Below are 17,289 nucleotides of genomic sequence, written 5' to 3'. Positions count from 1 at the left end.
ACAGTTCCTTTAACGGCTTTATCATCTCTAATTGTAAATTTTTATAATAGGCCGCAGTCAAGCCATCCGTGCCAGGCGCTTTATCCACCTTCAGTTCCTTAATTGCTGTAAAAATTTCTTCTTCTGTAATCAGTTGATTAATCCCCTCTTTTTGTACTTGCGTAAGAACCGGGATGCTAGCATTCTCCAAGTATATGTCAATATCTTTTACATTAATTTCCTCTTTAGTATATAATTTCGAATAAAAATCCACAAAAGCATCCTTAATAAGATTCTGTTGAAACACAACCCTTCCTTTGTACTCAATCTTATCTATATTAGAGGCCCTTTGTTTTTTCCTCAGTCTATAAGCTAACCATCTGCCTGGTTTATTAGCGTTGCAAAAAGTATTGTGCCTAGCAAACCGCAGATTGGTTGCCACTTGATCTGCCATTAATTTATCAAATTGTCCTCTTAGCAGTCTAATAGCCTCCTTGATCTTCACATCCTCTGGGTTCAAAATCAAAGCCTTTTCTTTTTCCTTTATTTCATTCTCCAGTTCTTTCCTTCTAGTTTCCACTGCACGTCTATGTCTATTATTCATATATATCAACACCCCTCTCATATATGCCTTGCTAGCATCCCAAACCATATCCATAGAGGTACCCTTATTCATATTAATCTCAAAAAAATCCTTCATCCGCTGTTTGCATTCCTCCACATTTCTCTGATTTCTAAACAAATTCTCATTTACGCGCCACGAGCGCCTATCTCTTTTCTCCTTATCAATCTCCAACCAAACTGGACTGTGGTCAGAGATAGTTCTTGCACAAATCTTCACCTTTTTAGTTCTCAAAAAAAAAATCATTAGTCAACAAAATAAAATCAATCCTCGAAAAAGATTGGTGTCTGTCAGAATAAAAAGTATAATCCTTCTCCTGCAAGTGTCTCTCACGCCAAATATCTCGCAATTCCAGGTCATCCTTCATTTCAAAAAAAGATTTAGGCAGTCTAGCATGACTTGGAATGCGCTTTAAAGCTCCAGCCTTATCCAACTGTACATCCAAAACACCATTCCAGTCTCCCATAAAAATAAAAGATTTATAATCCAACTGGGTAAGCTTTGTGTGGAGTAAGCTAAAAAAATAAGCTTGTTGTTGGTTAGGTGCATATAATCCAACTAAAAGCGTCTTTTTACCTTCTAACAACAGCTCAATCATAACATATCTTCCATGCTTATCTGCTTCAATTAAGTCTGCTGTTAAGGCACTTTTAACATAAACAACCACTCCATTTTTCTTATTCTCTGCAGAGGCAACAAATTGCGTACCCAGTCTCGAGTTCAGTAAATGCTTTTGATCCAAAACTCTAATATGCGTTTCTTGCAAACATATAACATCTATCTTAAATTGTTTTAAATATTGAAAAACTTTCTTCCTCTTCTGCGGTGAATTTAGTCCATTAACATTCCAGGTTAGAAATTTAGTTGCCATGCATATCCTCCAAAAGCTCTTGGACCACAGCTTTGATAGGACTAACTTCTTTAGGCCGTGCTCCTCCCACAGCTTGACTATATGTACGTTGTGAAGAATCTGAAGACTTTTGCTGATCTTGTTCTTTTATTTTCTTTGCTCGTTTTAAAGCAGCACGCGTTACTCTTTGCTCTCTAGGATCATCCAAAGAAGTTGTAGCTTGATCTCCTCCAGCACCACTTTCCTCTGTTTCATCCTCTTGATGTTCTCCTTCTCCAGATCCCTTTCCAGCTTCCAGAAGTGTTAATGGGGTTGCTTTTAAGACATTATTGTAGAAATCACGCGCTTGCTTCACGGTAATCAGCCGATACCTTTTACCTTCATGCATCACCATCAGCCCATCTGGAATCTCCCATCTGAACCTTATATCTCTTTGCTTAAGCTCATGCACGAGAAATGTATAGTCTTTCCTTCCCCTTAAAATCCTTGGAGGAATTTCTTTTAAAACCAAGACTTCTTGTTCAGCAATCACCACTTTAGCATCATAGGCAGCTTGTATAACTTGATCTCTAGTCTCTCTTTTTGCAAAATAAACCACCACATCTCTAGGCAACTTTCTCTGTCTGGCAATCCATGAATTCACCCGAAACACTTTATCCATAGCTGCTCTTATTTCAGATGCTGGCTGGTTTAATACCACTTCGAGAGCCTCAGAGATCAGCTGCTTTAAATCTTCTTTAATATTCTCTTTTAAACCTCTGATTCTGACAGCAAACTGCATCTGGTAATATTGGGCTAGGCTTAACTCCCTTTCCACTTTGTCTCTTGCATTTTCATTCTCCTGTGCTTTTACTTCTAATATAGCATTCCTTTGAGCCAGATCATCCATTTTTTCATCTAATTCTTCCACACATTCCGCCACTTTATGCACTGAAGACAAAATGTCTACCTTCATCACGCTGAACTTCTGTTCCATCCTCTCTTCCATTCTCTCCTCCAATTTCTCCAATTTCTCCTCCATCTGTGCAAATTTATCACCCATTGATTGATTGATTGATTCCAAAAGTTTATCCAGAGCATCTCGTAAGTCCTTCGATGTCAGCGCTTCAGGAGGGTGCAACGCCTGTAGTGATGATTGTTGCACCGGCGAGGATCCACCGCTCCGAAGAGTTTTAGGGGGAGGTTTCGCCGCCATCTTTTAGTCCTCAATTATGACGCACTTTCACTTAAAGTTTAAAAAGTCCAACAAGCTAGAGAGTAGCGGCTCAGCTGTTTGTTTTTTCGCCCGAAACAGCACCGATCAGCTGTTCGGGCGAAATTGAAGCCCCCTCCTCGAGAGAAGAGGAGGGGGTGAGGCCCCAGGTAGGGGTAGAGTTCTCCGGGGCCGCCTGAGCTTGGAGCTTGGGCGGCTGAAGGATTGAACTCCCCCGAAGCCTGGGTTGCTCCCAGCTGGCCGGCGTCACTGCTCCGAACTTCTTGGAGCAGAGCCAGGCGTCTGCGAACCATCCCTGCCTGAAGAAAGGACTATGATTTAAAGGAGCAGGCAGAGCGGTACAAGAGGCAAAGGTGAAAAACATGCTCATTTTCATATAGTCACTGGGAGTTTTGCTTAAGAGGGACTTTTCACTTAGCAAAGAGAAGAGCTAAATGGTAGTATAGAATTTATACAATTTGTGTTTACAAAGCCATTATGTAGAGGAAATGAAGCACAATGCACGGTGAATAATTGTGCTGTCGATCCCTTCTGTCAGGGAACTACACATAGAACTAAGTTCTATGAGGCAGGCCTTATTTACTGTGACATCTGCCTTATGAAACGTTCTCCTCCCCCCACCACAGAAGTGAAGCTAACGCTATCCCTGTTAATGTTCCAGAATTCCCTCCAGACCTGGTATTATATGTCATCAGACTTGAGGATCCCAAGAGACCGACAAGATCTTGAGGTGGCTCCATTACTGTGGTTAACATTCATCCTGTCTTATGCCTTATAGCAAGAGTCTCCAACCCCTGGGCAGTGGACCAGCACTGGTTCACGGCACACCATAAACCGGGCTGCACAAATAAGCAAAGCCCCATCTGCTCACACACAGAGGCAGGCAGCGCATGAAACCACACCCTCTCCCATCCACAGAAAAACCTCTCTCCACAGAACTGGTCCCTGGTTCCCAAATTTGGGGGCCGTTGCCTTATAGGTTTTTTTTTTACACTTTGAAATAATAGTTGTTTTAATATATTGATTGTTTTAATTGCTTTAGGCTGCCTAGAGTTACTTTTTGTGAGATGGATGCCTAAATAAATTTGGTAAATTAGCAAATCAGATGTCCACAATGTTACTTTCAGAAGCAAGTCAGTTGTCAGCTTTCATATTTAATGACCATGCCACGCTTAAAAGCAGTGAGGTCTATGCAATATAGACAATAATGCGACAGCTCTGGAGGTTTTATAAAAGTTTAGAGTTATGACAAAAATAAGAATGATGAATGCTATTAATAGGTTTACGGCCATTTAAAATATAATCTCTCAAAGCTTATCACCCAGTTCTACTTGAAAGATAGCTCAAGAGTGCTTATCTGACTTTGGACGTCATTGCAGCTAACAGCTACACTCTTGTAGCTTTTCCCTCCTTGCCTTTTCTGTTGTGCATTAACCTAAGAGGCCCTTTCTGAAAAACATCATGAAATCATCTTTATCTCTTCTCTGCAGAACTAAGGGGTAATAGCGGTTGTTGGCTCAAAAGAGCAATGTCATTAAAGTGTGTAAAATAGAAGTCTGTAGATGCAGTGAAAAATACACCATCTAAAAACAAGAAGGACTGTTAATGATTGACACTGGTTCAGCATTCATAGCTTGTTTTAGACAATAGGTATACAACTATATAAAATAAAAACATTAAAATAATAGCAATTTCTTTCTTACTTCTAAAATTCATTACTCATACAAACCTCTACAGGCTTTTCCAAATGTTCAATTTCTTCCACTCCAGAATTCAATGTAAAAATTCTAGTTTCCCCCTGCTATGTAGGAAATTGGTGTGCATGTGATAGCTTTGTACCAGGAGCTGTCTACTTACTAGTTATCAACTCTCTTGGTTGAGAATATTTCTGCAGGCTTCCCCAAATGTGTTAGGCCATGGGATCCAGAATTCCCAACTAGTTTTGATATTGCCTGAGAATTCCCACAGGAACTTCAAGGGGAGCTAATACATTGCAACAGAACTCAAGGAACAAGTGGCATTATTGTTTGACTGCCACAATCCATCCCTCATGATAGTTAGGAAGCAGCCTGGATTAAAGCTCTTGCACTATGTACACATGGAGGCCTAAGTATTCTGGGTCAGTTTTTCAAGAAAAGATTGGACAACCATAAATTGGTAAAAGGGCTCCTGCTTAGGGTTAGGGTTGGACTAAAAGTCCTCCAAGGCCCCTTCCAGCCCTATGATTCTATGTCTAATCTTGCAAAACAACTTTGTAAATCTGTCTACCTCTAAAGATAAAACACATGGGACTGTGCCAGAGATTAGGATCCCTTTCTCTTTTAGGAATCATAAAGAAGGTGAGATAGTGAAACATGAACAAGTAATTCAAAGTCATACAAATGGTACACATTCTTGTATTTATTCTAAAAAACAGTGTGATTTCAGTTTTTGGGTTGGAGCACTTAACAGAGTTAGCTTTAATATTTAATAACTGCCTGTTTAATGGCAAAAGACTTTCAATCCTTCTGGAAGGAAGGAAGGAAGGAAGGGAGGGAGGGAGGGAGGGAGGGAGGGAGGGAGGGAGGGAGGAAGGAAGGAAGGAAGGAAGGAAGGAAGGAAGGAAGGAAGGAAGGAAGGAAGAAAGGAAGGGATATTCCTGTTCTGTACCAGCCTGCTACCGGCCCTGCAGAAAAGGCAGGGACAACCCCTTTACAAACGGCAAGAGGCTGGAATTATGCCTGCCAAATTTATAGCTACAAAAACAAACAAGACACGAACCAAGAAACAGGAGCTTTAAGAAACACGAACTATCCAAGCGGTTGCCTTCAGCAAACCAGCCCTCGCCATACATTCCCCTTATATAGAGTTCAGGGCGTGGCTTCTCTCTGCCTCCTTCTGAGAAGCCCCATTGCCTTCCTCTGTTTACTCCTAATTGACTGCCTCCTGCGTCGGGCGTCCTTGAACAGGGCCAGCTGTAGGTCATCTTCATCCACGCTGTCAGGCTCACACAGCTGGGTCTCCGTGGTGACCAAGTGGGAGGGGCCTGTCTGAGGGCTCTCATCAGCAAGATCTTCAACCCCCTCAGCAAGGTCTTCAACACCCCCCTCCTCCTCCTCTGAGTCGTCCGACCCAACTGTCGAACCCACAGGTTGACCCTGAATCACAACAATTCCCAGATAACATACATAAATAGACTGTGGATGCTGGGCAAATAATGTATTTCTTACCAGCTGTAATAATCATGTCAGTTTGTCCTTCATTCAGTTTTGGCAGTCTGATGAAGGAAGACTGTTCCTATATGCCTATTGTGTTCGTTAGATCTTTTGTAATCGGTGTATATGAGAAACATATCCAAAGTGTTTTCTTCTTACTGTTGTTTTGTTTTCAATTATGTTAATATATATAATTTTAATTCTGTAAAATATGTTTAAATTGTGTCCATTAATTGAATATATCATCATCATCACCAACAATACTATTACCGTATTGTTAGCACTATGTGTTTTCCTTATACATTCTCAGATAGTTTCACTCCTGCCATTTTTAAATAATAGGATCATCTTATTTGACAATACATAACTAATATAATAAGCAAGATTCTTTCCTTGTTTCTCCATCACATCACTGTGGTGTTGCTGATGGAAAATGAGAGAATACAACTCATCTGCAGATGAAACCAAAGGAGGCAGGTCACTCCATTAGCTTTGGTGACGTACTTAGCATAAGGAAATTGCAGACATTCCTGCTGAGGGACATAAATGACTAACCCTCTTCAGATGAGCCTTAGCTTCTCAAGCAGTGGGTTAAACTAAACCTTGGTTGGATTGACAGGGTGTTTAAAAACACAAGAGCACTCCTTACAGCCTATTCAGAGATTCTTTTCTTCTATGCCTTTTGTTAAAATCTGAATGTGCAAGACTCTGTTGTGAGCAGCCATTCTTTTCTTAGAGTTTGCCAAGCAAAAGCTTTCTTGGATTATATTAGCGTACAGCTTTTAAGAGGCTTTTGTGTTCACAAATGAAGTGACATGTACAAACAAATGCACAGACAGAAATAAATTGTTTGGCATCTCCAAAGTTTCCAATTGTTCCCTTTTGCCCTGTGAAGACTTTTGGATTAGAAGATGGATCCTTGTTCAAGCTGAGTCCAGCGAATCATTCAGGTTCTGGCAAGTTAAAACAAGATCAAATGCAATAAAATATGAATGGTAAATAAAAAAACACACACACACCAAACATTCATGGTAGAATAAATAAAACAAATAAATTTAACCCTGATACCCAGTGACACCAAAATCCCAAAACAACTCACAGAATCAAAACCAATGATGACAGCAAATATATAAAATAAAAGCATCATAAGATGATAAACAAAGATATCACCCAAACCAGCAGTCTCCAACCTTTCTGGCTTGATGGCCTGGCCGGGGGTGGGGGAGGGGATAGTTCCATGCGAGTGGTAGGCTTACACACCCGCAGCTCCATTTGGAGCGCAAATGGAGCTTCATGTGTGAGTGAGCGCTCACCCGCACACGTGCACTTACCCACCGCTTGCACAGCCCAGTTCTGAACAGGCTGTGGCCCACCAGTGAGCCATGGCCCGGGAGTTAGGGACCTCTGCCCAAAACCATCCAAAGAGTTCAAAAACCTTTGGAAGGCCTTTATGAAAGGGGGCAATCACTCCCTGAATCACTATAATGTAGGCTCAGACTTGATCTCATATCTATGCTGATTCAGGTTTAATTTGGTCTTTATTCACCAATGCTTTAGGCATTGTTTTTGACATTTCATCTCCCAAAGTAACTTTGAGAACCAAGATACAGTGACAGGGACATACACAAGAAAAGGCTTATCTGTGGTAATTTAGTGGGAACCTTAGTTGTCTCATGTTGAGAGAGGCTAACTAGGCTGTCAGATCATTGAAATTCTCTTCAGGGCCCTCAAAACTGCTTGAGATCCATCAGACCTCTAGGCTTTGCTATACAAAGGTCCTGGGGAAAAGTTAATCTTAATTGAACTATAAATGATCCAACTATGGCAATGACCAGAGAAACGTCTTCTATATTCTGATCTCTAGGCAATAACTCTAATGTGAATATCAGATCCAGTGTGCATCTTGAATGGTTACTCCATCTATTCATTCACCCATTCTTTCATAAAAAAATCCACACAGACTAATCATCACTTGCACATTCTCACAAATGATTCAGTGCAGGGATTTTGCAGCCGATCAATGCTCCTCTGAGATGCAAAAAAAACCATTTTTTTTAACAACTGGTTTTTTAAAAGTAAAAGTTTTTTACACTTCTAGACTTTCATACTAGAGATATGCTAAGGTCCTTATGCCATGCTATGCATTTGGATCCATTTATCCAGTCCTAACTTTGAGCCACCCCATTAAATAACATGAACTGGCAGTCACAATGAGGCAGGAGACAGACTTGTTTGGACAGACAAGCAAAGAGGGTTCCTCATTTAAAGGAAAAGAAAAAGAAAAATAAAGGATTTTGTTGTGTCTGTATATAGTTGCAAACAAGGAGAATAGTAGATTGCAAATAAGCAGGGTTTAGAGTGGGAGATTCCGGTGCAATCATTGGTCACAATAAGCAAGAAGCGGGAAAAGAGACTCTGATGATTGGTTACCGTTCAAACAGTTCCACTATAAAAGCTTGCAACATTTGACAGTTGACAGTTGACTTATGTGTATTCAATAAACTCGTTCATTGTAAAACCACTCTGAGTCCTCGTCTATCAGAACCAAACAATTGGCGACGAAGGTGGGATAGACAGAAGACCAGAGAATTGGCGAATTGTTGCGCAAAGGCGGCAATTTCGAAAGCGTGTCACAGTCAACCGAGCGGCCGCGGCGGAATAAAGAAAAATTCTCCGAATGGCGCAAATAGGGTCATTAAAAGAATTCGACCCAAACTTTCCAGAAGATTGGGAAGAATACATCGGTCAAGTCGAAGGGTTCCTGCTAGTGAACGGAATCACAGACGACCGGAAAAAGGCGGCAGCGTTATTGACAATCTGCGGCACACCGGTTTATCGAATCGCTGTCGGACTGTGTCAACCGCAGCCGGTCTCGAGTGTGCCTTATGCTGATCTCCTAGCCAAATTAAAGGTTCACTTCACACCTAGAAGATCTGAACTCTTCTGGCGGCGCATCTTTGAGAAAAGGAACCAGAGACCGGGCGAATCCATACAAAAGTTCGTCGCTGCCGTCAGGGAAGCCGCAGTACGATGTAAATACGACAATTTAGAAATAAGAATTCGGGACCGAGTAGTACTGGGCTTGCGAGACGAGCAGCTGCAAAACAGAATAATCGCAAAACCCACCGGCGATCTACAGGAAGTGCTGGATGAACTTTTAACGTACGAATCCACCGGGTATCGCGACCCCCCCCCCGCAGTAGCATGGCAATGTCGGCCGAGATCAACCAAGAAGGCTATGTGGACTGCGGGGAGGCGGACCAGCAGTGGGAAGAAGACATCGCTGAAGTCTCCAGACGATTCGGAAAATTGGCGCCAAAAACATCCCGAAGTGAGGGGCCCGAACCTAACCGCCGTCACCAATCTGCAACACCGCAAAGACAAGCGACAGGGGCCCAACGACCATGGAGGGACACCACAACCAGACCGCGCGACAACGATAACCAAAACTGGTGTGGCAGCTGCGGAGGCAACCATCCCCGCGCCTCTTGCCGATTCCGTACCGCAAAGTGTAGAGCGTGCGGGAAGACCGGCCACATCCAGGCCATCTGTAGGAGCCGTGCTCGCGACAACCGCCTTCATGAAGTCGATGTGTGGCCCGAAGGTAAGGTAACCCCTTACTTTAGTGGCAAAGAGACCCCTAGACCCAAGGTTAAAATTCCAAACCTAGGGGAGGTGGCGCGGGTCAATCGCAGTAGAAAGGGAAAAATTAGCAATTTTCCAGAAGGAAAATTAAAAATCATAGTCCATCTGCAAGGGGTCCCTTGCAGAATGGAAATAGACTCAGGGGCTTCAGTGTCAATAATATCTAGTGAAACCCTTGGGAGAATTGAACAAATAAGTGGAAGGAAAATTCCACTTAGTTCAACAAAAATTCAATTAACTGATTTTCAAAAAACCCCAATAAAAATAAAAGGGAAGATTAGCCTCAGTGTTAAATTTAAGGGATTTAAAGGGGTTTTAGATTTAATAGTCACTGAGGGACAAAGAACTAGCTTAATTGGCCTTAACTGGTTTCCAGCCCTGGGCATTTGGATAGGGGGAATAAACTCAGTAATTAAAAATAAGACCCTCGAATCAGTCTGCAATGAATTTGCAGACGTATTCGATGGATCTCTAGGTAAGTACAAGGGCCCCCCAATTAAATTTAATCTAGACCCCTCCGTTAAACCTATCAGGCTTAAGGCCCGAAGAGTGCCTTTCGCCCTGAAGGAAAAAATCGAGGCCGAGCTTGACAAGCTTGTAGGCCAAGGCGTTTTAGAACCTGTTGAGGGTGGTTTGTGGGAAACGCCGATTGTCACACCCCTCAAACCCAACGGGGATGTGAGAATCTGCGCTGACTACAAAGCCACCCTGAACATTGGAATGAAAAAACATGCTTACCCGGTCCCGACGGTGAAGCAGGTCCTCGCCACGATCCAGGACGGCGCCATGTTTGCCAAGCTAGACTTGGCGCATGCGTACTTACAATTGACTGTTTCTGAAGAGGCTGCTGAAGCACAGACGATTGTTACCCACAAGGGGGCGTTCCGAGTCCACAGACTGCAATTTGGTATTGCAGCAGCTCCAAGCATCTTTCAAGAAGTGATGGAGAGGACCTTAAAGGGCATACCTGGTGTATGCCCTTACTTTGATGATGTCTTGATTGCTGGAAAAAATGAGGAAATGTTAGTGGAGCGACTTGAACAGGTACTGGGAAGATTTAGGAGGGCTGGATTGAAACTAAAAAGGGGAAAATGTTGCATTGGGGTTAAGTCCACTGATTTCTTGGGGTTCAGGATAGACAAAAATGGAATCCATCCTACCCCTGATAAAATTAATGCAATCAAATTAGCTCCTGAACCAAGGAACAAGGCTGAACTACAAGCCTTCCTTGGCTTAGTAAACTTCTACCATACATTTGTGCCACACAAGGCTGCAATTGCAGAACCCCTCCATAGACTCTTAGATAAAAAGACTCCTTGGCAGTGGCTGAATAAACATAGAGTTAGCTTCCAAACTTTAAAGGACATTCTGTCCAGCCAATCAACAGTAACCCATTTTATCGAAAATAAACCAATTTATCTGGCATGTGATGCTTCACCTTATGGTGTGGGGGCTGTTATCAGCCACTTAGACAACCAAGGTATACAAAGACCAATCGCATATTATTCCCGGACGCTAACCAAAGCAGAGCGGAATTATGCTCAGATAGACAGGGAAGCACTAGCAATCGTGGCAGGAGTAAAAAAGTTCCATGACTACCTTTATGGTAGGAACTTTACCATACTGACTGACCACAAACCCCTATTGGGACTGTTTACCACGGATAAACAGACTCCCCAAATCATGTCACCCAGAATGCTGAGGTGGTCCATTTTCCTCTCAGCATATTCATTTTCTCTCCAATACAGACCGGGCAAGGACATGGGACATGCAGACGCCCTCAGCAGACTGCCATTAAATATAACCGAGGAAGACCCTGCCCCTGTGGGACAAATAATGTCCATCCTGGACATTCAGGAATGGCCTTTAACCGCTAGAGATATAGCTGTGGCAACAAACAATGACCATACTCTAAAAAGAATAATGGCCTGGGTCCTGAGTGGGTGGCCAAATGCCAACCCTGATGCCAAGTACATTCCTTATTTTAGAAGGAAAGATGAACTGTCAGTTCATTTGGGATGCTTACTGTGGGGAAACCGTGTGGTCATTCCCGAAATCCACAGACCAGCCATTTTATCAGAGTTACATGAAGGGCACCCAGGAATAGTACGTATGAAGGCGTTGGCTAGGAGCCACTTGTGGTGGCCAAGACTAGACAATGACATTGAGGAATGCGTTGCCAACTGCTATTTGTGCCAACGTTCCAGGCCGGAACAACAACACACTAGGACACATAAGTGGGAATTAGCCAGGAATCCTTGGTCCAGGATTCATATTGACTTTGCTGGACCTTTCCAAGGGTTAACCTTCTTGGTAGTAGTAGACAGCTTCTCTAGATGGCTAGAGGTAGTACCAGTCAGTTCATTAACCTCAGGTAAAACAATACAGGTATTAAGGGGCCTCTTTGCCACTCATGGGTTACCTGACGTGATTGTGTCTGATAACGGGCCCCAATTCACCTCTGTTGAATTCCAGGATTTCCTCAGGGCCAACTCGATTAAACACAAGACATCAGCACCCTTCCACCCATCCACCAACGGCTTGGCTGAACGAAATGTGAGGACCACCAAAGACGCTTTAAAAAGAATCATCCGGGGCGACTGGCATCAAAGACTGGCTGAATTTTTGCTGACCCAACATACGACCCCTTGTACAGCTACTGGCAAAAGCCCTGCAGAAATGAGGTGGGGAAAGAGACTAACCACCAAATTGGACAGATTACACCCTGACAGACTGCTTCCAAGTGCTGAACTGGACATTCCAAATAGAACATTCAAAGTGGGGGATTTAATCTGGGCTAGGAACTATGCACAAGGGGACAAATGGATTCCTGGGGTGGTTACGGAAATATTGGGCCCCCTGTCTTACACTATTGAGGGGGAAGGGAATAGGATCAGCAAAAGACACATAGATCAGCTGAGGAAGAGAACTATAGGATGTTTGCCAGTAGATGGGGATCAAAGTATATTTGGGGGGAACTTTACATCTAGGTTCAGTGATAACAACACGTCAGATAGTGGGGTAGCAGAAACACAAAATAACTCATTCCCTGGTAACCAACAACAACAATTTAGTCAAATTGATTGGGAAATACCCCTTCGGAGTAGGCCAGCGACAGCTAACATTCAAACACAACCAAATCCACAAAACAGCAACAGGGAAGCGTCAGAGTCAGGTAGCCAAGAGTCCAGGCCCAACAGAGGCAATCAGCCAAGCAAACAACCAGAAAGAAGTGTCCCTAGCAGCCAGAGCAATAGATACCCTTCAAGAGTCCATAGGCCACCAAAATATTTAATGGATTTTGTACATAAATAACAACAACTGGGGGGTAAGGGGTGTTGTGTCTGTATATAGTTGCAAACAAGGAGAATAGTAGATTGCAAATAAGCAGGGTTTAGAGCGGGAGATTCCGGTGCAATCATTGGTCACAATAAGCAAGAAGCGGGAAAAGAGACTCTGATGATTGGTTACCGTTCAAACAGTTCCACTATAAAAGCTTGCAACATTTGACAGTTGACAGTTGACTTATGTGTATTCAATAAACTCGTTCATTGTAAAACCACTCTGAGTCCTCGTCTATCAGAACCAAACAGATTTAGTGTGATAACAAATAACTACTCATGGCTTCATTTATTTGGCAAAGATCTCAGTGTAATCTGCAAGTGAATCTGTGGCTCCATCTAGACCAGGGGTGTCAAACTCAATTTCATTGAGGGCTGCATCAGCATTGCGGTTGCCCTCAGGGGGCCGGGTGGGTGTGGCCTGGGTGGGCATGGCCTACTGGGTGGGCGTGGCCTACTGGGTGGGCATGGCTAGAGTGCCTATGGCCTACTGGGTGGGCGTGGCCAGCTCTACATCGTTCTCATCAAGGGTGCCTATGGGGGCCTGGGCAGGAGTGGGACAGATCTGAGGGTCTCTGGCAGGAGGAGGGTCTCTGGGCCAGGGCCAAGGCAGTGGGGGCCGTTCCCTCACTGTTTCCAGGATGGCTTCGCGGGCCACATGAAACCACTTCGCGGGCCGGATCCGGCCCCCGGGCCTTGTGTTTGACATGTCTGGTATATACAGTAAACAGAGAGCAAACTCCACTCCATTCTAGCACTGAAGATGTTACCTAATTCGGTAATGAAAGTCTGGAAGAAAACAGTCAAGCTCAGAGAACACCAAGGACTCCATAGTTCAACTCTGAATTACTTGCATTCTCTACAATTGGTTTCTTCTTCTCCTTCTCCTTCTCCTTGAAAAAAAGGTTACAAAACATTTTATCTGCTTCAGGTTTTGTTCTGTCAAAGCTTGAAATATTGTGATATAATATTCTAGTTTGTTTCAAGCTTGAAATAAAAAACGTATTTCATTTATGCATACCCCAAGATTTTAGTCTTGAACTTAATACTTTTTCAGCCAATACTTGAAAGATTAATCTTGGGAAAGTCACAGAATCTCATTTTTTTTAGTCTTAAAACTCTGATCAGCAGTTACCTCTCTCTCAGACATATCATTCTCTTGTTGAAGATTTAAGAAAGTGAACGAGAGAGACCAGAAATTGGCAGGCTAACATGCATGGGCAGATGTCTTGTCTGTCTGACTGACTGACTGTGTTCCTCTCACTGCACAGAGATTGTGTTTATTAGTTCAGTTTATATGACCTCCCAATCCTCTCTCTGTTGTCACTTGCTACTGTGGATATTTGGGGAACCATTAAACACACAGGATATTGGCTGCCTGCCCTATGACCAGGCCTAGCTCTACAGAGAAAAATTTCATACCCTCAAACTTTTTGTTCCTGTTCTTTTTTGTTCACAACTTCTTATTTTGAGTGACCTGTCCGAGATTGGTTGGATTGTTCTGTCTGAAGAGCGCCTTTATTTTTGTTTGTTCAAAAGAGAAGAAAGGAAGAACGGCAAGGAAACTGTGGTGATAGGCAGGGTGGGGAGATTGAAGCTCAAACATTGTGAAATCAGAAGTTCATTAAAAATGGAAGGTTATAGCTCTTATTGTCCCTACGTCAGTCCTCCCCTTAACAAGCTCTCCCCATGACGCCAGGAGCAGCCTGTTAAATGTCAGTTACTTACTGGCTGAATAGAAAAAGAAGAATAGTGGCTGTTTGCTTGTCTGTTATGAAAGCATCGATCCAGCCTGAAAAGAGTGCAGGCTAAGAAGCCAGCGGATGTCCAGGTAAGCTTTTCTTAAAAGAAAGTCACAAAAAAGACTAAAAAGACATTTTGCTGATCGATTTTGTCCCCCTCCCTTTTTAAAAAAAAAATCATTACTGATTTCTTTTCCTCTTTCTAAGACCACCACTTTTTTCCCAATTTCAAGTGGGTTAGGATGCTGAGCTTGTCGATCAGAAGGTCGGCAGTTTGGCGGGTCGAATCCCGAGTGCCGCGTAACAGAGTGAGCGCCTGTTACTCGTCCCAGCTTCTGCCAACCTAGCAGTTTGAAAGCACGTAAAAATGCAAGTAGAAAAATAGGGACCACTCCGGTGGGAAGGTAACAGCGTTCCGTGCGCCTTTGGCGTCTAGTCATGCTGGCCACATGACCACGGAGACGTCCTCGGACAAGCGCTGGCTCTTCGGCTTTGAAATGGAGATGAGCACCGGCCCCTAGAGTCGGAAACAACTAGCACGCATGTGCGGGGGAACCTTACCTTTTTATATATATATATATATATATATATATCTCCAAGCACATACTTTTTAAAATTATTTTTCTACCATTAAAAATATAAATATTGGGATAGACAACACATTTTATAAGGGCATTCACACCTAATTGGATTTCCTAGAATTGATTACCCACACACACATTCCTGTTCAATTAATTATCAGTCTTGCTCTTTTCCCCTGGGCCAGCTAACAGACTTTCTTGAAAGATTTCTTTCTTTTCCAAGACGTAAGTCCTGTCACCTCCAGGCCTCCTTGGAGCTCCCAAGGAGAGGAGGAGGCATTCTTCCTCAGGCCTTTTCCAAACCGCTACAAACTTAACCACTTTGCAGCATCCCTTCCCTACCCCTCGCCCTATAAGAAAACATCTGGGTTACAGTTGGAAATAAAACAGTATGCAACAAAGAGGTCAGTGCTTTGGTTTCTGTCCCGCTTCCCTCCCTCCCCAACCCCAAACAATCATGTACTGCAAAAGCCTTTGATGGAGGTCAAGAAATGTTTGGGTTATCGTGGTGCCCTTAGATGTCATATTAGGGATTCAAGGAGCAGGGGTGGTGGTTGGGGGGGGACCTCTTTCCACTAAACAAGTCAAACCAGTGAGTCTTCTCTATTACTCCTATAAACACTCCTGCAACAGCATGTTCATTGGTTTAAAGTATAGAGAGCTTGCTTTCACTGGCTGTAGAGATTATAAAAGGGTGTGTGATCATTTTATTCATCAAATTTATATAGCTGCCCATCCAACAAACGTTTCCCACATCACTGCCTGAGGAAGTAGCATTCATGAGGGTATCCATGATGTACAGTATTCCTAAATATTTGTGATGTGGCAAAAATATTGTTATGTGCAGTGAAAACACCTGTATATTACTTAAATGTTGAGTCAGACACCTTTTGTAAATTGATATGAAATTTTGGGACACAGTCTCAGATCATACAATATGAACATTTGCAATGGAAACAGTTTGTACAAACAAAGATTTTGTGCTTTGCTTGCTCTCATTTTTCTGTGATGTTAAGAAGTCAAACTTTTCAGAAAATGTAACTGGAAAACAAAAATCAAAAAGAAACCAAAAGAAGTCTGCCCCTGTTGCTCTTTTGTCATAAAAGACGTGCCATATTTTTCCGTGTATAAGATGCTATTTTTTTCCTGCAAACACCCTGTTCAAAAATCAGGTGCGGCTTATACAAGTGCAGCGTCTTGTACACGGAAAAATACGGTATATTCCTTATCTATAATTAAACAAGCTATACAGTATTAGTATAACTTAGTATAAGTTTATATGCTGTTTCTCAATGTTAATGTTTCAGTATTCTATGACATGAATGATTTAAAAGGAGACTTCAAAACTTTTCTACTTGAAGGCACCTTAGTCCTTAGTCCATCAAAAGTGAGGTTGTTTCAATTGTGTGATAGGTAAGATTATGATATCTCTTGGCTGCTATTTGTAATTACCCATAGACAGGGCTTTTTTTGTCATAGAATGCTCAGAACGGAGTTCCGGCACCTTTTTTGGATGGAACCTTGTAGGGTAGGCAAGGCGGGTTATATGACATGTATCAGTTCCGGCACCTTTTTCCTTTACAAAAAAAGCACTGCCCATAGAAGAGAATGTAGGTAGCTCAGGGCTGAATCGCAGAGTCCTTGATGCTGTCTGCACTCGGTAATTTGCTTGTAGACATTTTGTTACCTAACTAGGAAACATCTTCAGTGCTAGAAAGGAGTAGAGGCTACTCTTTGCTTTATAACAGTAGCTTGCCCTGTCAGTGTTGGTTGGGTTGTTTCTTGACTAGGTTATTGTTCACTGCTTGAGTTGGTAATTCCTTGATTAGGGTAGTGTGTACTACTTGATTGTTTGTCTTGTGTTAATCCTGGTGTTAATCCATGCTTATCTGGGTGTTGTTTGCTGGTGGGGACATGTTCTGGTCTTTTGGTTTCCTTTTTAATTTTTTAGGTTGTTTTTTGTTTGTTTGTGTGTTTGTTTGTTTTTGAATGGTTGTTGTGTATCTGTCTGTTGATAGCTGATTTTCTGAGTGCCAAGCTTCCAGGAATTCTTTAGTATTTTTGGATGTAGCTAGGACACAGGTCTGCAACCCGCGGCTCCGGAGCCACATGCGGCTCTTTC

General features: G+C 42.7%; 1 long non-coding RNA gene across 1 annotated transcript in view; it reads right to left on the bottom strand.

Annotated features, from left to right (window-relative positions):
* Positions 1 to 16,697, bottom strand: part of LOC310640274 — a 367,510-nt gene extending 350,813 nt beyond the window's left edge. The window contains exon 1 of the long non-coding RNA XR_014492514.1: positions 16,628 to 16,697. This is a non-coding gene — a long non-coding RNA (uncharacterized lncRNA). The remainder of the gene's footprint in view (positions 1 to 16,627) is intronic.
* Between the last annotated feature and the right edge of the window lie 592 nt (positions 16,698 to 17,289).

Source organism: Vipera ursinii (genome assembly GCF_947247035.1).
Source record: "Vipera ursinii genome assembly, chromosome: 4".
Taxonomy (NCBI): domain Eukaryota; kingdom Metazoa; phylum Chordata; class Lepidosauria; order Squamata; family Viperidae; genus Vipera; species Vipera ursinii.
Note: the sequence above shows the minus strand (reverse complement) of the source record. Positions and strands in the feature narration are given on the sequence as shown.